This window comes from Triturus cristatus, chromosome 5_1, assembly GCF_964204655.1.
Source record: "Triturus cristatus chromosome 5_1, aTriCri1.1, whole genome shotgun sequence".
NCBI classification, from domain to species: domain Eukaryota; kingdom Metazoa; phylum Chordata; class Amphibia; order Caudata; family Salamandridae; genus Triturus; species Triturus cristatus.
In genome coordinates, this window is record NC_140587.1 from 425,307,804 (window position 1) to 425,328,506 (window position 20,703).

The following is a 20,703-nucleotide window of genomic DNA, read 5'->3' on the forward strand; positions in this document are numbered from 1 at the left end:
GTACAGTGACTTTGAGTGCAGTGGAATACATTAGAGTGGTGTGGTGCAGCATAGATTGAAGAAGTGTAGAGCGGCACAGAGTGGAGTAGGGTAGCATAGAGTGCAGTGGCATACAGTAGATTGTTTCAGAGTGAAGTGAAGTGGTGTAGAGTGGAGTGGTGCAGTGCAATGGTATAAAGTAGAGTGGCATAGAGTGCAGTGTCAGGGATGTGGAGTGAAGTGTCAGGAATGTGGAATTCCTATAGCCCAACACCCAACCCTTTGGCTGCCACTTTACAGTACCACAATATACATCAGATAAGCAGTTAGGCAATATTTGTTTCCAAGTATTAATGCTGTTCAAACTTGTATTTATGCTTCATTAATGCAAAGCTTTTTTTATTAGGATGAGCGCTCTAAGTAAATGTTGTAAGCTCAGACTGCACTACTGACAGTGGTTCCAGTACAAAAATGTGTACACATATTTTCAATGTTTAGCAATATGAGGCTAGGTATAATGCTCCCAGAATGCTCTCTGATTAGATGCAAATATTTGTGGAAGCTCGAAAGCAAGATTGAGGATTCTTTGCTTTCAAAATAAAATGTTCACAAAAAAAAGGCAAAAACATTTTGCTAAACCACTGTCGAATTATAGGTACCATCTCTTTGCAGCATCATTTAGTAAAATATGTTGATGTATGATATTATTTCCTAAAAATATTAATAAAAGAAAATAAGTGTAAGCAGTTTTAATAAGATTAACGGAAACATAAAAATAAACAAGCATTGGTAAAGCCTGTAGGTCTGAAATTATTGGTCAGCCTTTTGGTTTTGCCAATGCGTGACTTGTTTTGGCATGTAAAACCGTATTTGCGTGGGAGCTGACGGGCCCTCACCATTATAACAAATATTGGCAAAAGCAAGAATAGTTTTGGTCTCAAAAAGCACACATCGCCACAGAAGTTCCTGGCACTGAACAAATGAAGAGGTGTGGCGCTGTGGCCAGGGTGACTGACTCCGGAATCTGGGGATCACAGTTCAATCCCCAGCGGCAGATTAGCCCAGCACCATGTGACTCTGGACAATAGCTTGCTTAAACTTCCAGACGGCCCCTAGAGACCCTTACGGGTGATTGTTTGCGCTTCACAAATGTGGATTATTATTATTATGCTCCTTGTGAAAGAACAGAATGCTGTCACTCACAGTGAAGCTAGCCGACAGAAAGACGGAAGTTCAATAAACACAGCAGGTCAGAGGTAACACCAGACCTAATTAGTGGATCAATTATTAAATTAAGTCTCAAAAGTGCACCCATGTCCTTGCATTAAGTGCAGATATACATCTTTCGGGAATTCACAAGACTTTACAGAAGTAGGCCAAGAAATAGCACTCCTAGAAAATATTTGTGAACTGCATTTTGGCATGAGGAAATATGCAGATGTAGATTTGTTCATGCAAAAACCTGAGTCTTTTTGAGAGCAGTTGATGAAAACCCTTAAAACATGCAAGTAAATAGGCTTGCACAGACACAAACAGGCATTCCAACCCTAGATAGGCTGCTTAGTACCATTACCTTCAGCCCCAGTCTGTCGATCTGCAGAAATGTGGCAACATCATGGAATTGCTAGTATTCAAACCCTACTATGGAAGGAGTCCTGACATAATCACAGAGGTTATTTCAGAGCTCTTATACAATGAGATAGCTGCCATAGTTTGTCGCTGCATTACATGGCACAAAAGGGACAAGTGGATTTTGTTACAGGACAAATAGTTTTATGAAGCAAACTGTCCCATAGACAAGCAGATATTTTATTAAATTCCACACCCCTGAGTGTCGTATGATGCAGTGGCTTAGAGTAGATTAGAGTGACTTAGAGTAGGTTGGTCTAAAGTACAGTGATGTAGATTGCAGTGATGTACAGCGGAGGGATGCTCCTCAAGTGTAGTGGCGTACAGTGCAATGACATAGAGTGCAGTAGAGTGGCGTAAAGTAGAGTAATGGAGATTAGAGTGGAGTGGAGAAGAGTGTAATGGCATAGAGTGCAGTGGTGCAGAGTAGAGTGGCATAGAGTTCAGTGATGGAGAGTGCAGTGTTACAGAGTAGAGTGTCATAGAGTGGAGTGGTGTAGAGTAGAGTGGTGTAAAGTGTACTGGTGTAGACTGCAGTGGCAAAGAGTAGAGTGGTACAGAGTAGCCTAGAGTGGCAAATAGAGCAGTGGAATAGAGTGAAGTGGTGCAGAGTAGAATAGAGTGGCATTGAGAGCAATGGTGTACAGTTGAGTGGCATAGAGTGCAGTGGCAGAAAATAAAGTGTTGCAGAGTAGAGTATAGTGGCGCAGATTAAAGTGATCCAGAGGACTTTGCCGTAGTGTGCAGTGGCAAAGAGTGCATTTATTTTGAATAAAGTGGTGTTGAATGCAGTACCTAGAGCGCAGTGTTTAGAGTAGAGTGGTGTAGACTGCAGTGGTGTAGAGCGGTGCAGAGTGTAACAGAATGAAGTGGCGTAGAGTGCAGTAGGGTAGAGTAGATTGTTTCAGAGTAGAGTGAAGTGGCATAGAGTACAGTGGTGCAGGGTAGAGTGGAGTGGCATAGAGTGGCATAGAGTGCAGTGGTATAGAGTAGAGCGACGTAGAGTGCAATGGTGTACAGTGCAGTGCACTGGTGTCAAATCGATTAGAGTGGCATAGAGTGGATTGACATAGAGAGCATTGGCATAAAATGAAGTGGTACAAATTAGAGTGCATTGGCATAGAGTGTAGTGTTGCAGAGTAGAGTGGCGTAGAGTGGAGTGGCAAAGAGCGCAGGGTGCCTGCATTGGCGCTGAGAAGCTAAATTTAGCACCAGCGCAGGGGGAAACGCAGGGCTGCACCATATTCTTGTGAATATGGCGCAGCCCTGCATTTTGGAAGTAGCGGAGCGTGTCGTTAGCCTTCTAGGCTTACGGAGACGCTTCGCCACTTTCATTGTAAGTATGCCCCACATTGTGGAAATGTTGTTGTCTGTTATTCATCCATGAGGTTACATGGCTATCATAAAGCCAACGAACAATGTCAGTCCGCCTGAATCCTCGGCACAGAAGCATGGATGATGTTATTATAAATACCTACACATTACCATGCTCAAATCAGGGAGTACTCTGCTGTGATTGCAAGGTTGTTGCTGTGCCGGAGTCTCAGCTCAGCTGATTTCTGTTTACCCTCTGCAAGGAGGGATGTTTAACTTGTGACCAAGATGGGGACCTACATACCTTGCCTTCAGGTAATGGGGACATAGATCATCCAGTAGGGGATTCTTGGCAGAACACCCGTCCAAGGCATCTAGGTTAGGGAGCGCATAGTAGGAGTACACTATACACAGCACTCATATGCCAGCATATATGCACTGTTTTAGCACGATGGGGGAATTTTTCATCCTTTTCACTGTCCTTATATTGCTACACTTTTATCTGCGTCTGTCTGTTAATCATTGCAGCACATATATTTTATACAAGAATCACAATTGTTCAATAAATATTGAAAATGCCCCTTTGTGTATTACTTGTGTATCTCTCTGAGTGAGCTCGAGTAACTAAGCGAAAAGGTTCTAGATCAGTTACCACGATTCCTTGGGGAGTCAGGGTTGTCATGTTCTGAGGTTGCCCAAACCATTTGTTACCTTATTAGGTTCAGGGGTACTTATGGTGGCCCTGTGAGCTTGCAGGTATATAGGCCAACATATCCTGAGAGGGTGCATGGCACCATCCCAAAGTTTATGTTGTCCAAAAAACCAACAGTACCTACTGGAAAGTGGAAAGCATACGGCAGGGAGCTTAATTAACTACCGATTGACAAGCAAATTAAGTTTAAGGCCCTCTGTTACATGCACAAGGCTATGACTAAGTGTGGTCCTCAATTCCTCAGTGGGTTCAAAAGATAAGAATAGAGGGGCATTCTTTTGCCTTCCTAGGACCCAAACTATGGAACTCCCTTACTCTCAGGCTCTGTTCTTCATATGAGTAGTTTAAGAAATATTTGAAATGTGTGTTTTTTAAATTATTGTTGTCTGATCTCTGGTCTCTAGCTGTTGCAGCACTGGGGAGATCAGTTGTAGCAGTCATGCGCTTTACAAATTAATTGAATTAAATTAAATTGAGAAGCAACCAGCCTTTAGGCACACAGAGTTCTGGGAGCAAACTGTGGCCCTCCCTTTGGCCAGCCCCTGCATCAACAGAACTCAGTATATAGCCTGAGGTGGTGTGCTGTTGAAATGAGCAGAAGGTGTGACCTCTGGCTATTCCCAGACATATTTGTCCAGATATTGTCAACTCCGAATCAGCTATGTATGGCCATCTTCAGTGCACAGCAGACTCTGGGTATCAGACAACATGATCCAGTTAGAGCTTATAGCCATTAGTTTGGTCAGTCTTAAATGGAAGCAGGGGGCATCTGTGCATGACCTTGAAATTTGTGGATCTCTTTTTGAGGCCCGCAAATTCAAAATCACTCCCTAAATGCTTTCCATTATCCAAGGGATGGAGATTGAACTGCTTTAGCCAAGATTTCCAACTAAACCCTCAAATTCTGAAATACAAAATATGTGTTTTTTATTTTGGAGTGGGGCAGCATCTGCCCATCTTTGACCCCCCTCATGCTACCTAGGACCAAGGATCCTCCCTTGCCTTCTTCTTATACGTCACATTTTCTTTCGCACAATACTGGATACTTGAATCCTGGTAAGACGCCTGAATCTTTTACATGACATAATAGCAGCTGCAACAAAATCTTCTTGATATAGTAGACCAATCCACATTTTTGGATTCAGAAGCTAAAGAAACTTAACTAATAAGAGTAAAGAAATATTTTGGTCAATAAGAATTGTTTATATTTTTTTAATTTTGGACCTTTAGAAGATCCGTAAGAATTGGCCCAAATATACAAAAGAGTAACACTTTCAACCTCACCTGACTTCTTTTGTAGCACTTTGAGGGGAATATTTGTAGAAACATGTTGCAGGGGTGATGTACTCTTTCTAAGTGTGTCTCACTCATGGAGTTTGGAGAGGTGCTTGAAGTGGGTGTGTGAACTCAGTGGAAAAAGAAGTTCATACTAGACACAGTGAGCTAGGGGCAGTCAAGGGACAGCCGTGCCTAGGAACGAGAACCTCTTTCCGGCATTTCACTGTCAATTCTTCTCATGTTAGATGTCAGTAGTCATAGGCTTGTTTGGGCAGCTTGATCTTCAAAGGTTTTCTGAAGACTAGGTGATTTGGGTCTGCTCTGACAGAGGTAATCAGCAGGTATCATACCACTATATGGCCAGTGTTTCAGAATCACTTTTTTCTGTCTGTGACTGGTCTAGTTACAATTTAGGAGGCATGCCATTTGTTAGGACACAGCACAGATTATTTTAAGCGTGACCACCATTATGCATTCTGATGTAACTTCAGTGCTTCTGCATGACTGATGCATAAGCTCAGGCACCAGGAGTGGATTGGTAGGAAGTGGAGTTGCACACAAGTCGCAGGTCTTTCCAGTCCTCCCCTCTGCATTATTGTAAATGCTGTTCAAGGTAGTCCATAACTTACAGTTTTTCTTGTGGTTGCTTGAGCATTGAAGCACAGCCAGCGCTATTAGCCTTTCACACCAGCCATTTGTTCTCTCAAACTCTGTTGGGAACAACATGACCTGCTGTTTATTGCCTGTGGATGAGTGCCTAACACCTCTTTTGTTCTGATTCCTGGTTCTTAAATTTCGTTTAGGACATGGCCTTGAGGAAGGACACTCAAAAATACTTTTATTGACCGATCCCTGTTGTAGATTGCTTGGTACAGTGTCGGGAAATATGAAAAATGTTTTATTAAAACGGAATAGCTTGATTCTTCCAGTGAAACTGTATCATGAAGGTGAGAAATAATGAACTAGACAAGTAGATTTATGGAGGAATGGATTTAAAGAGAGAGTAAAAATGCAGTGAAGCGTACGATTAAAACAACGGTTAAGGAAAAAAGGACCTAATGTACAAAGTATCCTCAGATTCGGTTTGCGACTGCTAAAACACTTTTTGAAATGCACTAAACCCCTATCAATTACCCGAATCGTGAAATTGATTTAGGAAACAACAAGAAATCAGTATTTGTAAGGGTTGTGTTGAGGACGTCCTTGCCACATACCTATTCCTTATGGTCAGTGCTTTAAATGGGAATAAAATACTGCAGGTACTCATTTAAATGTGGTGAGTGGGCAGGGCTAGGGGCGGGGCTAAAGGCAAGACATGGGAAGCTTACTGACTTATACACTAGCTGCAGCACATACCAAAACACGAGAAATGTGTTTCTATAAACAAAACAGGTGAATTCGTTATACAAAACGAAAGTTAAACACAGTGATAATTTAACATTTCCTTGTGTAGTAATGTTTTTCTCCTTTTTCTCTCACACAAAAACACGCACACACAAGCAGGCAAACAGACAAACATAGGCAGGCTCGCACACAAAAGAATCAGGTGGGATTAAATCCCCTTTAACCTCCTTACCCCCCATGGATTTCCTCATTGTGCTGTCACTGGGCTGCCTCGATTCCTTACACAGCATGACGGCGAACACCCGGATTTCATGCAAATGAGCCCACGCTGAGTAGTTCAGCGGGGGCTCAGCTCAGGGCTATACAAGTGCATTGGCTGTAAAAGAGACAGGCAACCACCACTAGCGGTCAATGCGCCTACCCTTCATGAGTACCGGTACTCTCCACGGCAGTAGAGAAGTGCCGGTACTCAGAGTGATAAAAAATAGAAGTGCCGGTACTCAGTACCTGTGAGTACCGGCCCATTTAAAGCAGTGCTTATGGTATGTATTACTGGATCGATGAGACGTTTCACTATTTTAGAAACATCTCTCTAAGAATTTTGGGACCTATTGATTTTTTTCTGCATAGAAAGCAGATCGAGCAGCTTGATAGGCCTTATGATGGCCCCTCAAGACAGGTTTACATTTGCTTTGACCTGCTGATCATACTGCCTACACCAGCTGCCTTGAACGCTTCCAAGGTTTCTTCAAGGTTAGAAGATATCATCAAACCAGGGAGCAGGGGTCTGAGCTTTCTGCCAGATAATGGAAGTCATAGGAAGCCAAGAGTCCAGAGGGCCATGCCCAGAAATCCATCAGGAAGGGGTGCTGAGCTCAGGAACTGAATGAAGTGATACCGCTTACAGCTCCTTATGCATGGGTCAAGTCATCCTTGCTGCCCCCTCTCTCAACCTCACACTTGTTTATTGGATCATCCATTCATACAGTTTCCATAACACATTTTATTTTCTAAATATGATATTATAGACAAAACACCACAATCTGAATAGGTGGCTTTCACATTCCTTTATAGCTACAATGTTTACACTAAAGTTTGAGTTTGGAATACTCCCTCCTGGGCTTTAGCCAAATGGGGTGAATGTCCTTATTGATAACATGCCCTTTGACCTTTGGTGACTACTTTTATTTCCAGTATTTATAGAGTGCAGCCCTAGTCACTGGGGAAATAGGGTGCTTTGTATCTAATAAGCAGGATAACAATATAGCATTAGACAACATTCAGCTCTCAGTAACTATATATAGGTGTCATAACCTGATTGTTAAAAAAATGTGTGTTTAAAGCATTTTTGGAAGGTAAAGAAGTTAGAAATTGTTCTTTTACTTTCAACAATTTGCTTCCAGAGTCCATGGGCTAGGCACAAGAAGGTCACGTAGACCGTTTTGCTCCTGTATGTCATTGGAGTCTTTTTCACTTTTGTTTCTTTTTGACCCCCAGAGGTGTCCTGTTCTTTCTTGAATGTATTTTGTAACCTGAGTGTGATTCAAGGCCATAATATTGCATACAAAAATATTGTCTGACATAAATATTTGGTCCTAATTTTGTTTTACAGAAATATTTTTTTATTGAGTGCAGATTTTGATTTATGTATGCAAAAACGGCCGATATTTTTCTAAATTCTATTTAGTGCGAGATATGTATGCAAATGGCATTCTGACAACCATCCCCTGATACCACATCCTGATTGCAATGCAGCGCGCCTTATGCAGAGGGTCTTGAAGGTGATGCAATTCTCTTTGGGAAGCCACTGAAGTACTTTTAAAATTGGGGTTATAAGATCTGTGTTTTCTGCATTCATCACCAGCTGAGTGCAGCAGGTGGGTGGCTTTAAGGGGTGAAATATGTGAGCCTATCAGAGCCTGTACTGAAGATCCTTTAGTCTCCAGTCTGTACACTGGGCACATCACTGCCAACCTAGCTCACCTCTGCACCTGCATCATTAACCTGCCTCATGGTGAGAAACCTCTCAAACTTGGATTCAAACTCTTCCCTACCCCAGTGTTGTACTTACCCTTCCCTTCAGCAACAAAAACCTCTAGGAAACATTTACCACAAGGAATAGCTAGATTGAATCTATGGTTTTGAAAAAAAGAAACATGTTTGGGAATGATAAACTATGTTAAAACAGTCATTATCTCTGCCGTCACTTTGAAATCTTTCGTGCAGGGAAGTTTTGTGACATTACTGTTGATGTAAGCATGAATAGTTTGGAAGTAAGTTAAAAACAAATGTCTACTGTACATGACCGGAATGTCGCGTTTGCCACTAGAACATTGAATAAAACAGAATATAGGTAGCGGCAATAGAGAATGAGCTTCTGCTCTGCATCCAGCCTGTGGACCACCTCCGACAGTATATTTGGTGTTATTCATGGACTCATCATAAGCTGTTAGTTGCCAATGTATCTCCTGGTGGTGGACTTACCTCCATAGCATGCATTGCTCTCTGAACTCTAAATTACAAAATTGTTATTTTAAAATAATATGTGTGTCTACAAAGTGGATACCTTGCTGTCAGTTATGCCTGTATTTTCCATTAGCTAGTGAAATTAACCGACATGTGAAGAAATTGATATGGTAGCAGTTCTACAGGCATTTGTGAGTGAATCTTTTTGGGGGTGTCAGAAAAGAATTGCATAGACGCAGATGGTAAAGATGACATTTCAAAGCAAGTTAAAGAATTCTTGGGAGAAATTTGGACTTCTGGGAAGAACTTAGAAGAAGAGTTGCCCTATGTTTGACAGTTTGCCCATAAATTAAGTGATCAAGGAAACTTTAAGGATGACCTTTTCTTAAGCAGCCAGTAAGGTCATGAGGGAATGTTTGTTCTCAAAAAGGTGCTGAGGGTGTACATTTGGAGACCAGGTATAGATTCGGAGGGGGACAAATTGGTCAGAATGTATGAAGCTTTCCATCGAGTGATAGGAGTTCAAGAACTAGTTCCATTCCTATGGCTTTATGTGACAATATTGTGGTCGAAATATTGGCCAGCAGATTTATCGTATCTATAATATCGACTACCAAAATATTGTCAAAGTAAGTGAAGATTTACCATTATTAGTTTTGCTCGTCCTATATTTTGGAGTCCATACTATTATTACAATATGTTGGCAGGTCAATATTTTGATAACAATGTTGTGGTAGAACACCCATGCCTATGAGTCAGTTTCAATGGCTGCAACATTCAGTGTGTTACTGGGATACGGTTATTGCACTTTGCTTGTTTTGGCCTAACTTTTGAAAATGCCTGAAGACAAATTTACAGAAATGGCTACTATTGTGGTAGAAAACTTTCGCTTTCTGTTGAGTATGAAAATGTGTCTATATTCTTTGTAGCCGGCTGTTTCCAGGCCCAGAATTACTTGGTTCAGGCCTGGAAAAACCAAAGCCTTGTGTGGTGCTTTGAGGGCTGCAGACAGTAGCTGTGATTGGACCCAGACTGCCCTCTTCCTGAACACTGAGGAAGCAGCAAATGCTCCCACATCCCCTACTCTCGCTTCCTCCACGCCCCTCTACCCTGGCACTCGTATCACATATATCAAAATATCTCCAACACCCATTTATCACCTGATGATGATCCCCTGAAATCCCTTCACCTAAATCCATGATCTCATGAGGGCATTAGTATCACTATTGCAATTTCCCTAACCCTATTGATATGTGGGTTTTTGTCTTCTTCTTTTTTCCTTTGATGCTCCACCCTCCACCCTTTGTATAGTCTTATATGGGATTGATCAAACCTGTCTCTCTCTTTCTGCCTTTGAACCCCATGTACCCCAAGGCTTGATCGTTGATGTTCGTGATAGTGCCTTAGATATGCCGATATGAACTACAGTAGCTCACGAGCTACTGATTGGAGAACCTCATAACATCAACAAAGTATTTCGTACCTCGTGGAGTGCTGATTCGTCAATTTAACTTGGCATCCTTGCAGTCACTGAGTAGCTCTAGAAGGGAGACATCCGTTACAACGCGGTCTTTACACTGTGATATGTTTACAACGTGGCCATTACAACGCAAGTCGTTACAACGACTTGCGCTGGATGGCGCTATACACTAAGGAATGGTATGATTTACTAGTCTAACACCTTCCCTACTGTTACGTAAGCTGGGGTTGGAATAGTAAATCATACTATTCCTAAGTCCAGTGCCTCTAGCGCACGTCGTTGTAACGACTTGCGTTGTGATGACTGCGTTGCAAACGTATCGCGGTGTAAAGACCGCGGTGTAACGTCATACATTCCTTTAGGAATGAGTGTATAATACAGCACCATGCGGTTGCACTAAAGCACACATGCGTGGATTGCATAGAAACAGAGGAGGTACTCTGGTGCTCAGAGCTTGTCCGTGGCAGTGAGAAGGTCCCAAACACGACTCGCTCATACGCTCAATCATGTACTTAACAGCACCTCTCTTTCAGGGTCGGATTGGTAAGGTGGGGCACTCGGGCAATGGCCGAGGAGCCGGTATCGATGTTCCAGCTGTGGGCTGCTTTTTGGCAGCCTGGGGGGCCTATTTGAGCGTTGGTGTGTTCAGTTGTCGCCAGGAGCCCAGTGGAGCCCTGGGTGGCCTTTCTGGAGGCAGATGGGTGTCCATTACCTCCCTTTTATCAACGGGCAGAGGTGTATCTCCCAGGGCTGGCCAATTCATGTGTGCATACTGAGCGGGAGGTGGAGGGGGATGGAGGGTGAGGGGGCCTGAGCCGAAGTGGCCTTACTTGTTTTCATACGTTTATAAAATATCGCTGAAGCAGTGTTTTGCTGAAAGGCAATATGCAAATGTGGGCCACTTTTTTTTTGCGTGCCCGGGCCGATTTCTAATCCCAATCCAACCCTGCTCTCTTTACATATTTATTCTCCTCTTGAAAAACAAAGGGGCATATTATCAAGCACGGCGTTAAAATTATCGCGGCTTTAGCAGCAGAAAACTGACGCTAAAGCTGCGATAATGGGCTTGATAATTTGCCGCAGAGAATTCCAATCGAAGCCCAGGTTGACAGCAGAACCTGGGCTTCTATGGGAATTCTATAACGCATATTAGCAATAGGGGTGGGCAGAATTTGCGAAATTCACTTTCGCAAATTATTGCGAAAATGTTAAAAATCTCCGCAAACACGCGGAAATATCGCGGAGATGCAGAAGTTTTTTTCCCGCCCGTTCGCTGTATTTTCTGCGTGGTCGCGGCTCACCAACTTACCCATGCGGTTGCTCGCGGGCGCGGCCATCTTGTTTTCACTTGTCTCGCGGTGCATGATCTCGGGAAGAAAGACTTGATCGCGCGACGAATGACGTTACTGCGGGCGCGAACTGTCGCGAGACAGCGCAAATGGCTACCAACAATCCAACATCTCGTGGAGAACGTGACCGGATCAGGAAAACTTGTCGGCGAACGTGGGGATTCAGGTTAGGCGATCGCGCGCACGCGAGTATGTATTATTTTACAGCGCGAGCAAGCAAAAAATTTCCGGTAAAATGCGGATTGCGGAAATTTTGACATTTTCGCGCTCTCCGCGGAACGCAAAAATGTCAAATTATCGCAATTTCCGCGAGCGGAACGGAATTTTAGCCCAGGCCTAATTAGCAAGCCCATTATCGCCGCTTTAGCGCCTGTCTTGATAATATGCCCCAATACTCTTTCATTTGATGATCTAGATTGCACCGGAGAATGCAGGTATTTAGGCTCCCAAAATAAAGTAAGAAAATATTTGAAGGTCAGATTAGAACGATGTCAATTTGGCTGGCAGCCAGTGGAAGCCTTGGAAGAGCTCCAGCTCTGCCGAGGAGGCAGACACCGAGCAACCACTGCGGGGGATAAAAGGATGGAGAACAGACAGAATGGTAAACAAACCCGGGTCCGGCGTCCACGGTGCTCCCGTCCCCCCCTGTAGCTGCCGCTGCTCTGCCTGTCTCCACACGTTGTGCAGTGTCGAATTATCTGTCAGGAAACAGTTATACTCAGGCCTTCGGAAATGTCTCTGGCAATTACAGTCTTGACAACGGAGCTATGTTGCGAAGCCTGCTCAAGAATGATATTGGGCCCAGTAGTTAGATGAGCCCACTCATTTAGGAAACGCAGTGGTTGCACAGAAGGGTCTCCTGCTCAGAATGATTTTCGGCAGACATGGGCTGGCTGGCCATTCGGTCTCCGTTCCTCGAATATGTGCAAAGGAGGTCAGTTTTGAAGACCGAAATGTCAGCCAACACTAAAATGATCCACTACTTGAACTACCATAACACGGTGAGGGGTCAAAGGAGAGGGTACCAACTTGGTAAACAAAGGGGCATATTTACAAGGGCTTTGCGCCACAGGAATGTCACTTTTTTTTACTTGTTCGATGCCCTGCTCCATATTTTTAAAGTGGCGTTAAGCCACTTTGCGTGGCTTAACGCCGCTTTGTAAATATGGTACCCTTTCACGCAGCTTTCTGCATGAAACGGGCGTGCAGTGGGTGTTGCTGTGGGCATTCTACCGCAACACTCATTGCTTTTTGACGCTGCCACAGATTTACAAGGATCTGTAAATCTGAGGTAGCACCAAAAATTGACGCCCTGCAAAAGTAAGTGTTAGATTGTCGCAACAAGGAGAAATACTTTTATTTCTACCTGTTTTTGCTTTTTCTATGTGTGCTGCATTGTGCAGCACACAAAAAAGAGCAAACTGCCATTATTGATTGTTTATGTGCAGGAAGGGACACCTTACTGCACATAAACAATAATCCCTTCAACACAGGCACCCTTGGACTACGGAGCAAGGATTCCTGTGTTGGCGCCAGGCAGCTATTTTTAGTGTCAGCACAAGGAAAACACAGGGGTGCGCCATATTCTTGTAAATACGGCGCATCCCTGTGTTTTTTAAATTACGCAGCTTGGCGCAGCAAAATTTTCCACAGCGCCACTCTGCGCCATCTCCTTGTAAATATGCCCTCAAGTGTACTAGGATGCACACTTTTACTAATCAATTGATAGTTTACAAAGCAAAATTGGTAGATTCATCGAAAAAGTCTACTAGGCTCAAAAGACACAGTAAAACGAGACAGTAACTTTTGCACGAGGAACAAGTGCCAACAAAGCCAGAAAAGTCTGGGCTTCTGTATAAATGAACAGTTTTTCTCAGGCTTCCCTCTTACATATAGAACACTTACAGTACAGACAGCCGCAGGTCCTTTGTTGCACACAGAAGGCAGGTACAGCACAGGCAGCAGCAGTGCAAACTTGCTTCACAAATACAGCACAGGCAGCAGCATTGCAAGCTTCCCTCAGGATTAGTATAGAACAGCAGTGGCTGTGCAAGCTTCTCTCACAGACACAGAATGGGTACAGTGCAGGCTTCCCTCAGGACACACAGAACGAGTGCATGAGCAGGAGTGAAAGCTTCCCACACATACATAGAACGGGTACAGCATGGATGATAGGGATATAGCATAGGGTGTAACAGCACTGCAAGATTTAGTCTAGGTGTAAAATATAGTACCTCAAGTGACCTGGGCTGGATGACTCCAGCAGCCCTGCTCTCCGTGAACGTTGATGTTCAAAAGTGCCTGTGAGTGGCAAGCATTTATGGGGGAGACTGGTAGGCAGGAGCTGCAGCACCGAAACATTAATGCATTACACAGCTTTAGATAAATGCAGAGGGAGTCAGATGCCGACAGCAGGATCATAGCAGCAACTGGCATGACTATCAGGGGTGTAATGCAGGCACAGGGGGCACCCCATGCCCACATTCAGTCAAGGGCCAATGAATATCTGTAAGGTATGAGAGACTGAGGGGCCCCGGTTGACATTCTGCAGGTGGACGCCATCATTTGTGTTACGCCACGGATGCCTATCTGCTATCCGGCACAAAAAGAGCATGCATATCTGCCAGTGTCAATGTTCCAGAGCCACCCCTCTCTCACCGGGACACTGTAGCAAGTTCTACGTCCTGCAATACTCCTACAAGTGGCTCTCTGCTCAGGGACTAGTGGGGCTAGGGCAGAACCTAGCAATCCCTTTCTCACGACTATACAAAGTGTGAGGAGCTAAGAGGTGTTAGCGGTCCGTTACATACCCTCACCACCTGAATATGAAATTGTGAAATGTGACGTTCCGGAGCGGCCACTGATGAACTTATTATTTTGATGCTCAACATTTATGCAGTATGATCTACAGTGTGGTTGCCGGACAGGAAAGTAAGTAAGACATCCTTTCTCGGACCTTCATTGGATTCTCTTCCACACTGGGCAGGCCGTGCAATGCCTGGTGGGCCCCTCATTGGGTATTCTTTAGTCAGGATCTTTTCACTGCTCATGTTAAGTTCTCATTTCAGTGATAATAGTGGGTGTAGTATCTGATGGATAAGAGAATGAAAATTGTCTGTAGCTCCCTAAATGACTTTAGTCCTTTATTTATGGGAACTGGGTATCTAGGGCACAATTAAAAACACAGAGGACCAGTTGGAATTGAGGTGTTCTGTGGTCACTCGCCTACGGTTGACACGTTTCACGCATTGTTGCCTAATAAGATCAAGCGGTGTTTCTTCAGGACCTTTTGTTTGAACCCTACAATATATACGATCAGTGCCTAAACATATAGTGATGTGATTATTCTGATGCACACAGTACTATATGTGTCATACTAGATGAGTCATTCATACTTTTGGCGACTCATGTTCCAAGCGATGTACACCTTTTTTGAGGCCTATCTGCCCCTTTGGGATACGGATGGGCCAGCATCTCTTGCCCTTGTGCAATATGTTGTGCCTGCTGGTGTCCTGCCCACTCTCTCCAGGCCTGAATGGTCATCTCATGGAAAGACCTGTGTACAATGCCCAGAAAAGGCACATGGGGCACAAAAAAGGCAGTATTCATAAAATCTTACAGTTTTCACATTCTAAACTCAACTTTTGAATCCAATTTATGATGCCCTTACAAAGAGGGTATCAAGCTATTCCCCCTAAAACTATCATTTCAATTCTCATAGGCACTCCTTTCTTGAGTGCACACCACACTTCAGTAAATGAAATAAAACAATTATTTTTAAAATGTTTAATGTTAGCGTTACTTATGCATTTTCCAAGTTCATTTAATTTCTGTTAATTCAACCTAAATTCCACTTGTTACAACGTAATCCATTCTGTGCCGTATTAAAGCATTACAAGCAAAGACTTTTGACCCCATCATCAGGAGGAAATGACATCAAAATATAAAACAGAAATTGATTCACAAAGGATCATAAATATTTCAAATTGTATTTATGTCATCTCATAAAGAATGTTAATTGACATTAACATTTTTTAAAGAACACTCTCCTATTCAAATAACTCCAATGTCTGCTGGTGGTGTTCTCACAAGAAGCCAGACAATGTTCTTCTGTTCAAGGCATCATATCCTTCAGCTTAAACTGAGCCTGGTTTCTTCTTTCAGGCAGTTCAGAGTTCCATTTCTGTAGTCAAACTGTAACAACAGTGATTTTTAGAATGATCTGTGCTGTTCTCTCGTGTTTAATAAATGTTGACAAGGGTTTGATTTATCCTGTTTTAACATAATACATGTTTTCTGGTAGTTTTGTGAACCGAAGTAATTAGCCGTGATAAAAAGACATAATGTACTCCTTGTTTGCTAATTTTGTACATTGGGTTGTTTTGTAGCCAATACATATATTTTTGTGTATGTTTCCTTTTGAACTCTCTCTTTTATGGCTATATTATTATGTAGTATAAAGATTATTATTATTATTAAACTGTAACGATGTAATCAAAGGAAACATGACAAATCAACATTTTATTTAGCCCCTCTGGTATGAAAGTCTAGTGAATAAACCCAAAATATTTGTTGTTTTTGGCTATGCATCTTCACATTACCTGCTTTTTTGTTTGATCTAGCCACTACCAAATCTGAAACCTGAATTGGGATAGACAGTGCAATGCTTGCTGAAAATCCCTGGTCACTGGAGATTTCACATGATTCCTTTCAGCGTCAGAAGAATGTTCCTTGCATCTGGTTTCATGTTTCTCTTTGTCATGCCCATATACGAGAGGCCACAGCTAACTCCAGGGGTGGGAAGGTCAGTCCCATCACAGTGAAGATCCTGGGGATCCCCTTGGAAATGAGTAAGAACCACGGGAATGAGTAACACAGTTCCTCATTTAGTTCCAGACTTTCACCAGGAGATTCTCATGGCGAAGGCAAACGGATCCACGGTCTCCCATGCTGTGATCAGCCCCATGAGAATTAAGAGGCTCCTCGTCACGAGGACCTCAGTATTATTTTTGTTTGGGTGAACAATACCACCCAGATGCTCATCAAAAGATCACTTTATTACAGCCCCGAGAGACCACCACTGGCTGCTCCTTTGTGCTTGCATTAGCTACTACAGTTGTTTAATCTCCTACAAGGGAGCAACAACTGGTACACAACCCTATGTGGCAGAAACACTCACCGCCACACGACAGCGGTGCCACTCCTGTTTAAAAATACAATAACATCACATTATCCCGATCAAAAAATTAAATAATTGATGTCAAAAAGGATGTAAATTATGGTCACTGATTTCTACTTATTTGTTTTAACACACATGATCACTGTTCTGCTCAATTGGTCCATATTAGTCATACAGCGCCCCCTCCCATCTGTGCAGCACAGCACCCTTAGTTAGGGGCACCTGGCGCAGACCTGGGAACTGAGCCGTATTATTTAAAATAATCAAAAGTGCAAACTCTGACAGTCTGTCCCCGTTTTAGGAGAGAGTGCTGCTAAAATAAGGATGAGAAGGAAAGTTGATTCTGTCAGGTATACAATTGCTTTGTCCTTATTGAATAAGAAAAAATAGTGAAAGAAGCAGTTATTCAAACATTTGTGTCGGAGCAATTAATGCAAAAATTAGGGAAAAACACAAAGACACACCAATCATGAATCAATCAAAGAATTGTATTGAAGAAAAATAATGACTTTTTTACTTTTTTAACATTGTGTACACAGCACTAAGGGGCTGTCACAAGTAATAAAGAAAACGGCGCAAGTGTTGAAGTGACAAAGTGCAAAAAAGTGCTGGTTGTGAACAAGATATATAAAGTTCAGTATTGCTGGTTAAAAAGGTCCTTCAAATGTCATCCATCCCTAGATACATGAATCTCTGATCCGCTGGGGAGTTGTATTTCCTTTTTGGCGTGGAGCAGAGAGAATAGGGTCAGGCTTTTGACTAGCACGTCGATGTTTCGACCCCAAAGATGTGCAGAATGCTAATGGTCACAGAGGATCTTCCTCAGGACAAAGGGCACACAGGGACAGCCCGGAGAAGGATTAATTGCCACTGTCTTCAAGGTATGATCCACTGGGAGTCGGATTAATGGAGGAAATGAATCATGCGGGCTCCTGGTGTTGGTGATTTAGAAACCAAGACAGGTTTGTCTACGAATATGAAGAATCATATCAAAGGGCGGCACGTGGGGCAACCTCTCTCATCGCTGCTTTGCAATTGAGATGCATTCCCTGGTCTCTAGTGTGTGAGATACGTATGATGGAGGTAATTAAATTGGGTGTATTTCAGCCTAGAGAACAAAGAGATGCATTTTGGTTCCCCCAGACACCGGACCCACTGCTCATCGGTGAGTGTAGTATTTACTGCCTCATCCCAGTATGCACAGAGACCAGCAAGGGGGACGGCCCCCTCTCCGCATTTAGAACTATATAATAGTGTGATGGCACGAAAACCAGTACCATATGTAAGTATGGTTTGGAGGAGTCTGGGTGTATACAGTTCGTTGTTAGTTTTGACCCTGTGTTCAGGTGCATACTTTCTACACTCCACATGTTCACTATTCTGTACTAGCATGAGGTAAATAACATTACAACAAACAAATGATTGACGGAATGCTGACAATGCAGACATTCTCCCCCAGTCAAGAGATCTGGGTTAAATCCATCGTTCTTTTGCCCACTACACCACTCCAGTTTAGACATGGCCATATGCAAATCAGTCTTGACCCTGTGCCTCATGGGAACAGTCCAGCCCGAACTGCCAAGCCATGTCTTCGCTGGACCGGAATCAAGCATTCTAGGACCGGTTTCTGGCTATCAGCCGTCATCAGCCAGGATAGCTTGACTCCAGTGGCGTAGTGAGCACGGGTCCCACGTCTGGGAATACCCATCCCACTTAGGGCGAAAAGCGTTACAACAAACAAATGATGGACGGAATGCTGACAATGCAGACATTCTCCCCCAGTCAAGAGATCTGGGTTAAATCCATCGTTCTTTTGCCCACTACACCACTCCAGTTTAGACATGGCCATATGCAAATCAGTCTTGACCTTGTGCCTCATGGGAACAGTCCAGCCCGGACTGCCAAGCCATGTCTTCCCTGGACCGGAATCAAGCATCCTAGGACCGGTTTCTGGCTATCAGCCGTCATCAGCCAGGATAGCTTGACTCCAGTGGCGTAGTGAGCACGGGTCCCACGTCTGGGAATACCCATCCCACTTAGGGCGAAAAGCGTTACAACAAACAAATTATGGACGGAATGCTGACAATGCAGACATTCTCCCCCAGTCAAGAGATCTGGGTTAAATCCATCGTTCTTTTGCCCACTACACCACTCCAGTTTAGACATGGCCATATGCAAATCAGTCTTGACCCTGTGCCTCATGGGAACAGTCCAGCCCGAACTGCCAAGCCATGTCTTCCCTGGACCGGAATCAAGCATCCTAGGACAGGTTTCTGGCTATCAGCCGTCATCAGCCAGGATAGCTTGACTCCAGTGGCGTAGTGAGCACGGGTCCCACGTCTGGGAATACCCATCCCACTTAGGGCGAAAAGCATTACAACAAACAAATGATGGACGGAATGCTGACAATGCAGACATTCTCCCCCAGTCAAGAGATCTGGGTTAAATCCATCGTTCTTTTGCCCACTACACCACTCCAGTTTAGACATGGCCATATACAAATCAGTCTTGACCCGTTGCCTCATGGGAACAGTCCAGCCCGAACTGCCAAGCCATGTCTTCCCTGGACCGGAATCAAGCATCCTAGGACCGGTTTCTGGCTATCAGCCGTCATCAGCCAGGATAGCTTGACTCCAGTGGCGTAGTGAGCACGGGTCCCACGTCTGGGAATACCCATCCCACTTAGGGCGAAAAGCGTTACAACAAACAAATGATGGACGGAATGCTGACAATGCAGACATTCTCCCCCAGTCAAGAGATCTGGGTTAAATCCATCGTTCTTTTGCCCACTACACCACTCCAGTTTAGACATGGCCATATGCAAATCAGTCTTGACCCTGTGCCTCATGGGAACAGTCCAGCCCGAACTGCCAATGGCCATGTCTAAACTGGGGTGGTGTAGTGGACAAAAGAACGATGGATTTAACCCAGATCTCTTGACTGCGGGAGAATGTATGCATTGTCAGGATTCCGTCCATCATTTGTTTGTTGTAACGCTTTTCGCCTTAAGTGGGATGGGTATTCCCAGACGTGGGACCCGTGCTCACTACGCCACTGGAGTCACGCTATCCTGGCTGATGACGGCTGATAGCCAGAAACCGGTCCTAGGATGCTTGATTCTGGTCCAGGGAAGACATGGCTTGGCAGTTCAGGCTGGACTGTCCCCATGAGGCACAGGGTCAAGACTGATTTGCATATGGCCATGTCTAAACTGGGGTGGTGTAGTGGGCAAAAGAACGATGGATTTAACCCAGATCTCTTGACTGGGGGAGAATGTATGCATTGTCAGCATTCCGTCCATCATTTGTTTGTTGTAACGCTTTTCGCCCTAAGTGGGATGGGTATTCCCAGACGTGGGACCCGTGCTCACTACGCCACTGGAGTCACGCTGTCCTGGCTGATGATGGCTGATGATGGCTGATAGCCAGAAACTGGTCCTAGGATGCTTGATTCCGGTCCAGGGAAGACATGGCTTGGCAGTTCGGGCTGGACTGTTCCCATGAGGCACAGGGTCAAGACTGATTTGCATTTGGCAATGTCTAAACTGGGGTGTTGTAGTGGGCAAAAGAACAATGGATTTAACCCAGATCTCTTGACTGGGGGAGAATGTATGCATTGTCAGCATTCCGTCCATCATTTGTTTGTTGTAATGCTTTTCGCCCTAAGTGGGATGGGTATTCCCAGACGTGGGACCCGTGCTCACTACGCCACTGGAGTCACGCTATCCTGGCTGATGATGGCTGATAGCCAGAAACTGGTCCTAGGATGCTTGATTCCGGTCCAGGGAAGACATGGCTTGGCAGTTCCGGCTGGACTGTTCCCATGAGGCACAGGGTCAAGACTGATTTGCATATGGCCATGTCTAAACTGGGGTGGTGTAGTGGGCAAAAGAACAATGGATTTAACCCAGATCTCTTGACTGGGGGAGAATGTATGCATTGTCAGCATTCCGTCCATCATTTGTTTGTTGTAA